Genomic DNA, 8350 nt, shown 5'->3' with positions numbered 1-8350 from the left:
AAAAAAAAAAAAAATTAACAGCCTTACAATGGATCTAAAGGGTGATCAAGTGATAAGATATTGCATTTTGACCTAACTACAGCTGCCATAATTGACCTTATGATACTCTTGGCTGGTAGCTGGGCTAGTCACATCTCCTGTGATCAGAAGGGATTCACCAGAGGCTAAATTCATGTGTAGACCTTTCAAATGGATTTGGGGCTTCCACTGTCATCCATAGCCTTTAAGCTTTAAGCCATTACCTCTTTCAGATTTGGATTATATTATTTACCATCTTTGGATCACACAGGATGGTGTGCTTCTTCCATGTGGACTTAATTGATGCTTCACTTAAATGGCTGCTTCTTTGAAAACAAGCCTTTCAGACCCCAGGCACTATTCTTTCTGATGGTCAGGCACCATCTTGTTTCTTCACCACACTTTGCTACAACACCCATGTCTTCACTGACCTTTTTAGGAGGTTGAGTATCAAGCAGGGCCATGTCATAGAAACAAAATGTTCTTAGATTGGAGCTAGAACTAAGTGCAAGCCCAAAATCCATTCATACATCTAAGGGAGATATATATATATTTATATTTATATATATATATTTATATTTATATATATATTTATATTTATTTATTTATTTCACCTTAGAGACATCATTGTCATTTAATGTTAGAGAACATTATCAATCATCCCTGTGGGTTATCACTTCCACTGCTATCAAGTCACTGCTGACCTGTAGTGACCCTATAAGGCTGGGTAGACCTGCCCTGTGAGGCTCCCAGCCTGAAAATCTCCACAGGAGTAGAAAGCCTCATCCTTCCCCTGTGGAGCTGGCTGGTGGTTTTGAACTGCTGGCCTTGCAGTTAGCAGCCCAATGCATTACCACTACACATTGATAGCTGACACAGAAATTATTTTAACAGCTTCAGCCTGGCCAGTGGACTCCATTTCCCTGTGGGTAGGGTCCAGACTCAAACTCTGATGGACCAAATAAACCATTTTGTTAAAAAATGAGGAGGAGGAGGGTTGCTAATTCTTTTAAAACCCTAGACAGGGCAAACAAAACATGCTCACCAGCCAACTTCTGCCCAGAGATCAACAGTTTGCAATCTCTGGGCTCAACCCAGAGAAGGAGACAGACGTGTGGTATCAGCCCTTCCCCCAGCATGCAGGTCACCCTTCAGACCACGTGGCTGGTACAGGATTCTAAAGAACAACTTGTTCCCTGTTCCGCCCTGCCTCTCAACCTGCCTTCCCAAGAGAGCATCTTCAGCCTCAGTGCCAAGTGGTACACGGGGAGAGGAAGTCAAAAAGCATGGCTACAAATCATACAAGCTTTTATTACACAAAAATGCCAAGCGCGCGTGGGCCCAGAGCGCACTGGCGAGCGATTGCCTCCAGCCCTCTCCAGCCAGCCCAGGGAGGGGCAGTCCCAGGGGCTTGCCCGGATGTGTCCCTGATGGAGGCCACCATACTGGGAAGCGCAGGGGCTCCCATGGTCACGGCCATGCCCTATCAGTCCTGCCCTGACTGCCTCGGAAGAAGCCCTGCGTCAATCTTGAAAGCCCTTCCTGCTAACATCATGGAGGTGTCCTGATCACGGTCCCGTTTCTGCGAGTGTGATGTGTGGCTCTGCCAAGAATCATGAATGGTGACAGTGTCCTTAGTTCCGGGCCTTACTGAACTCGCGTCCTGACTGTGAGTCCCTGGGCGCCGTGCTGACCTCATGCTAGTGGCCTCCCACATCCCGAGGCTGTGTGTGTCTGTGGCTTAATAAATGCCCTTCTTAAATTATTAAAACAAAGAATGTCTGGGCGCGGGGCCCGGTGCTGGTGTGTGTGTCCTTTACCATTGAGGGCTCCCCTAGACCCCCGTTAAGTCCCTGCACCATGTATGTCAGCATGATCATGTAGCTTATCCACAGCCCCCCTCCCAGATGACAGCAACATGCCCGATGGGCCCAGCCACCCAAAGGACCCCGGGGCCCCAACTAGGAGTGTCTGAAGACACTGTGAGCCTCTCCGAAAATGGGTCCCCTGCAACTCCCCCACCCCCCAAAAACCTGAAGACCAAATGTGTGTGGGTACATGTGCGTGTAAAAACATGGAGCTGTTGTTTCTCCACATCGATTGCACCTAGGCCCCTGCACTTCTGGAGGCAGTGTCTCCAGCTCACGCTTCCCCAGCGAACTGTGCACTCTTCAAGTGTCAGCACATCCAAGTGGCACTTCTGACACGCTCCAGGGACTCGAGGCCCGTCCCTCTGTAACGTCTTACAGAGTCGCTCTGAGTGGGCAGTGACTTGATGGCAGGGAGCTGGCGTTTGGGTTTGGAATCTACCCAACAACTGGCGTCAAGATGGACTGCCTGACACCAAGCTCTGGCCAATGAGCTGTGAAGGAAGATGGGCTGGAGGGTTCTGGGAAATGATTCTCTGCTTGTACTTTTTTTTGTAACTGGTATTTTATTGATTGTTTTAGGAGTAATAAAGACAAGGTATTTTAAAATGTACGTAATTCCATTTTGTGGGGGCGTCCCACGGCTGTGTTTCTGCGTGTGGGGTTGGAAGAGGGTGTGAGGGCGGACAGTTTGTCCACCTTGCTGCCATTGGCTGAGGACGCCCTCAGAACTTGACTGAGCGTGGTGTCCACAGCCAAGGGAAGACAAGCGCTCTGCTGCGGATCTCCAGCTAGCGGCCACATTTTATCAGGCTGGCAGGGCTACGGGGTTGAGGGGACCGGGACAGGTGCAGGTAGTAACGCAAGGTCTTCCAGGAGAGTGAGCATTTCTTGTCAATTGGGCAGAGCTTGGAGACGTCTCGGAAGAGTCAGGGTCTTGTTTAGAGAGCTGGGGAAAGAGAAGGGGGCTAACTCGGTGCCATCTTCCTGGAAGTCCCCTTGCAGTCAAGTTTTAACAGAAGCTTGAGATGTGCCCCATCAGCAAATGGATATCCCGAAGGTGCCATCCCACAGGCTTTACCCCATTCACAGGACTGTGTCCTTTTTTTTTTTCCAATCAAGAAGGAACCATCTCCTTTTCCATTGGTCACTGGAACTCTAGTGACCCAGTGAGATCTTGTGGAGGGATCTAATCAGAAGGTAGCATTCACAAACCATTGACTCCACCAGCCCTGAAGCCACTCCATCTTTGGACTTAAGTTTTCTGTAGGGTAATATGCCCTCACTGCTGAAGCTGAATTGGTCTCTGAGGGTAAATTGGCCTGATACAGGTAGACAGTTCCGGTGATTTTCTTCATCTAAAGGGAATCGCAAGTTGTATGATTTAGGGCAGAGAACACTTGCAAGAAATGAAACCCAAGAGATGGAGATGAGGAAAAAGTCTCTCTCTCTCTCTCTCTCTCTCTCACACACACACACACACACACACACACATGCACACCCATCAAAGCAGCCCAGGAGCAGGAGGGCAGATGGGCATGGCATATGGAGGAAGACGTCCCAAACAGGCACAGCTTCTCAGAAGATGTGCCCATTACCTGTTACCCCTTGGTGTCCAGACCTGGTGACGTGCCCACACAGACCTGGGTGCCACAGAGCAGAGGAAACACACTCTCTTCTGAACAGCCACGGGCCAACCCCAAAGCCAGAGTTGCACGTCTGCAACAGGGAGGAGGGCATTGCTGAAGAACCACCATACGGCCACCCAAGTTAGATACACGCCTTCCTTGTTGGTTTCTTCCACTCAATTTCTCCTCACCTCTGAGCCACGCCAGTGCATAAAATGTACCTTCTTACCTTGGGGTGGGGGTGGGGATGGGGAAGGGATGTTAGGCTTCTTTCTCTAACTTTTTAAGGTAGAAACCCACATCATTAGATTGGAGACCTTTTTCCTTTCTTAATACAGGTAATCCCTGACTTATGATCGGGTTCTGATGTAAGTCCAATACCTTTCCCCACCCGCCTACCCCATCATTATATTACTATAGTGCCTTTTAACACGTCGTAAATATGATTTTTATTTGCCTTGGGGGATGGAAATCGGATATGTAGACCAGCAGCTATAGTGTATTACATGTGTTAACAAAACGGACACGTCTGTAAAAACGTACTCCAGTGGTGAGATTGAGTTGGACGACGCTGGCATCTTAGCCTGGCGAGTAAACTCGCTCGTGGAAGTTTCTGGGTCCTCTGGACTGTCCCCGGAGGTGTGGACGGTGTTTCGAGTCGGAAACGCGGCGCGCGGTCTGAACGGCCCCTCCTTTCCCACCGGGACGGCCAGGTGGGGGTCAAGGCAGCGTCTCCCTGCTCCCCGGCTCTGCCTGTCGCCTTGAGCAGAGCATTCGACGGGCGCGTGAGCCGGTGTCTCCCACAACTGAAGTCCGCGGTCTCGCCTAGAGAAGCGAACTCGAGACGGCAGCATTCTGAACAGCAAGTCGTGAAAAATGGACTCCCGGCGATCGCCTTCCCGAAGTCACACCGGGAGAAGCCAGCGGAGCCTCAAAAAGCCAAACTCGCGGCCCTGTAGGTTCCCGAGACTGCCCCTCTTTACGGGAGTAGAAAGCTCCCCCCCCATCTTTCTCCAGTGGGCCAGCTGGTGGTTCCGCAGAGCCAGCAGGATCAAGCAGTAAATCAAGACCCCCTGACACACACACCCGCCCAGCCTGCATCCCAGGGGAGCTCCCTCATGTCACAGATGAGGAACGCATCACCCTACCGGACAGACCTGCCCCCTGGCTTTTCCAAAGCTGTCCAGCTTTACAGGGGCGACCGCCTCGTCCTTCCCCCTCCTCAGAGCAGCCTGTGGGTCGAAGCAGCCGGCTTTGGAGTTGGCAGCCCAAGGGTTAACCCATGGTGCCGCCAGGGCGTCCTCACGGAGGCCCAAGGAGATGTAATAACGTATAAAATTAAAGCTGACCAGATATTTCCCCTCCTTCTGGGTCCGGGGTGACCAGCTGGAGAAGAGGCTCAGGGGTGTGCAGGCGGGGACAGTCACCCGGCGGAAGAATCCAGAGCATGGAAAATGTCTCTTTCAGCCAACTTTCCTGAGCACCGGCAGAGGCTCAGGCCTGGGAATGGAAAGTGGGCAGCGAGCAGCCTGCTCGCTGAGGCTGTTTTGCAGAGTCCTGCGGGAGCGGCGGCAGGGGGAGGGGCGCTGCTGGGCCTGGATGGAAGAGCCCTGCTGGCCTGGGCCCAGGGCCTGGTCCTCTGGGAGGGGAGGAGCTGCTGGCTTCCCCCAGATTCCTGGCTTCTCCCTCAGGGGCCTGCCAGCTCCCACTGGGCCTGCCCACTTCTCTGGGCATCAGCCGCTCCTGGCATGGAACCTGAACCGTAGCTCTCTGGGGACAGCCCAGCTGTGGCAGGGAGCTGTGATGACCAGGAAGCAGGTTTGATCTGTGCTCAGAGGTCCTGACAAGAGCTGCGCTGGGCTGCCAGCTTAATCAGCGGCCCTTCGGCCCAGAAAGAGCCCTCCTTGCTCCTGACAGTGCCTGTAATCTCCCTGTGTTGCAGACAACCAGAGTTGTCCAGCCGCTGTGCAAAGGAATAGCCCGTAGCAGTTGTTGACCTACTTTAGATACGTTCATTCATAACCCTTGTCCCAAGTGCCATCCAAGGAAGACCCGGAAGTATAACAGCCACTCTGGACCCAGCATCAGCTCTCCCCACAGACAGCCACAGAAGGAGTAACACAGCAGGACGGTGCCCACTGGCCAGAGATGGTCCCAGCAGTTGCTAGTACTTTTCCAGTATCCCTTGAGACGACCCTTTAGCTTAAAGTGCCTCTTGTTTGAAGGCAAACTGGTCGAAGTTGAAAGGTGAAAGGGCCTCTTACAACCTCTTTGCTCCCCAGATGAGGAGATGGAGGCCCAGAGAGGTGCAGAGGTTCGTCCGAGGTCACACAGCCTGCCAGAATAAGGGCTAGCACTCCCAGAACGATAGCCGGTCTCTAGCTCCAAGACACCTCTCTGGGTGTCAATTTATCTGACCCACAAACACCAAACTTCAGGAGATGCGGGAAGGTGGGGGGGAAGGGGAGGAGCCTGCCTCGAGGCTGACTGATGGGAACCAATCACTGCACTCTTGGACCTGATATTGGAAGTCATGGCAACAGTCCCCGGGTCACTATCTCTGCAGATATCATTGCTGTGGCAACCACCCCACCCCATGGGCACCAACTTCCTGACACTCAAGCCTACCAAGAAGCAAGTCAGTTCCACAGCACAGACCCAGATTGGGGTTCAGACCAGGATAGAAACTTGCCCCGCATCGCACAGCCAGTTGGCAGTGAAGCCCAGCTGCCTGAGCACCCCCGTCCGTCTATCCATCCATCCAAGGCTCTCGCTGCAGCCCTGCCCTTCCAGGGCTATCTCCCCTCCCGTCCCCTTTCTGCCTGCCACGGTGCTTCCACATTCCCTCAGGCCTCAGCCAGGATCTCCTTCCCACGGCTTCTCACCCCTGGCTCCTGTCCACCAGCTCATCCTCCTGGGAACCAGCTGACAAGCGTTCAGCCTATGACTCATTGCTGGGGGTGTCACGAGCTGAAGCTCCCCCAAGACCAAAGAAAGCCTTTTCAACACCACTTACGCCCAAAGCAAGGGATCTCCAGTGCTGTCGTTTCAGACACCGGGCCTTCTTCTGGGGTGGTTAGGCTCGGGTCTGGAGAAAGGGGAGGCTTTCTACTCCCTTAAAGAGTCACTGTCTCAGAAAACCCCCAGCAGCGGTTCTACCCGGCCCTGCGGGGTTGCTAGGACTCAGAATTGGCCCCTTGGTCTTGAGTTTTGAGGCTCTGTTCACAGCAGGGCTTCAGAGTGGTCCATTCTGGTTCCACCCCAGATACACTGAATCAGAATCTACATTGTAACTAGGTACCCCAGTGATTCTTAACTGGACATGGTGTTAAAATGTAGCTGCTGATGCCTATATCTGAGTGGCAAGGCAAATTCTCAGCAGCCGGTGGAACCGGAACCAACTAGTCTGAAGCCCAGGTTCGGAGAGCCTGGGTCGTACCAACAGTTAAAGCATTCAGCTGCCTTTAACCAAAGGCTAAGGGTTCCATTCTACCCAGAAGCAGCACAAAAGAAAGGCCTGGCCTTCTACATCCCCCAAATCAGCCTGGTCCCCCCAGAAACCCTGTGTAGCACGTTCTGCTCTGACACACACAGACCCTCCGTAAGTCAGAATTCAATCACAGCATTTCTGACCCTGTCCACCTTGAAAGGAGCCCTCGTGGTGTAGTGGTTACAAAGTGGGCTGCTTACTGCGAGGTCAGCGGTTCGAAACCACCAGCCAGTCCATAGGGGAAAGATGAGGCAAAAGATGAGGCTTTCTACTCCCATGAAGAAACTCACAGAGGCAGTCCTACTCTGCCCTGTGGGGTCATTGTGAGTCAAAATTGATTCGACGGCAGTGAGACGGCAGTGAGTTTGGACCTTGAAATGCCAGACTGGGCTATCGCGCCGTAGAAAGAGCCCTGGGCTGGGAGCCTAGAGACCTGGATTCTAGCCCAACTCAGAATCAGATGTCCTGTTTGGTCTTTATCAAGCCCCTCCTCTTCTTGGGGACTTGATCTCCCCCACAGCAAGATAAGGATAGTGGTCTACACCCCTCCTGCACCACCGCCACAAAGCTGCCAGAGACCAAGGATGATCCGGCGTCTAGTGTTTCTAAACAAAGTAGGCTGCGATCTGAAGACCTGGGGGTCTCCAGATTGGGAGGATGCTCTGGGCAGGGGGCAGCTGGAGAGCAGCAGCGGGGGCTCTGAAGGGATCCAGGGACCTGTGACTAAGTAGCTCAGAAGGTGTGAGTATAAGGCTGGGCAGGGAGGAAAGGCCAGAGGTGGCTGGGAAGGGTCTGTCACAAATCCCAGGGGGCGAGGGGGTGAGGGGGGCGCTGTTCTGAGGAGGCTCCTGCCTCCTGCCTCAGAGTCCGACACCCAGGCAGTTCCAATACTGTGGTTGATGCCTGCCCAGGGCGTCGTGTAAGGGTGGCGTGAGCTGGTTCGTGTCAGTGGTACTGCCGTCAGGGTAGGTGCACACAAGCTGGCTCCAGGTCACAGCAACTTTGTGTACAACAGATGGACACACTGCCTGTCCTTCACCAGCCTCACAATCATCACGTTTGAGCTCAGTGTCAGTTCATCTCATCAAAAGCCTTCCTCTTTGTCCTTGACCTTCCACTTTACCAAGCACAATGTCCCTTTCCGGAGACTTGTCCCTCCTGACATAAAGCCCAAAGTACGTGTTTCAAAGTTGTGTCACCCTTGCCTCTCATACTCAATCAATGTTACTCCCAGCCCACTACCAATGAGTCGATGCCAACTCATAGCAACCCTGTAAGACAGGGCAGAAACTACCCCTGTGAGTTTCCGAGACTGTAACTCTTTACAGAAGAAAGAAAGAAAGAAA

Source organism: Echinops telfairi, unplaced genomic scaffold (genome assembly GCF_000313985.2).
Source record: "Echinops telfairi isolate 266 unplaced genomic scaffold, ASM31398v2 ScPeMD7_5592;HRSCAF=6446, whole genome shotgun sequence".
In the NCBI taxonomy this organism is placed as follows: domain Eukaryota; kingdom Metazoa; phylum Chordata; class Mammalia; order Afrosoricida; family Tenrecidae; genus Echinops; species Echinops telfairi.
This window is presented reverse-complemented; position numbering follows the sequence as displayed.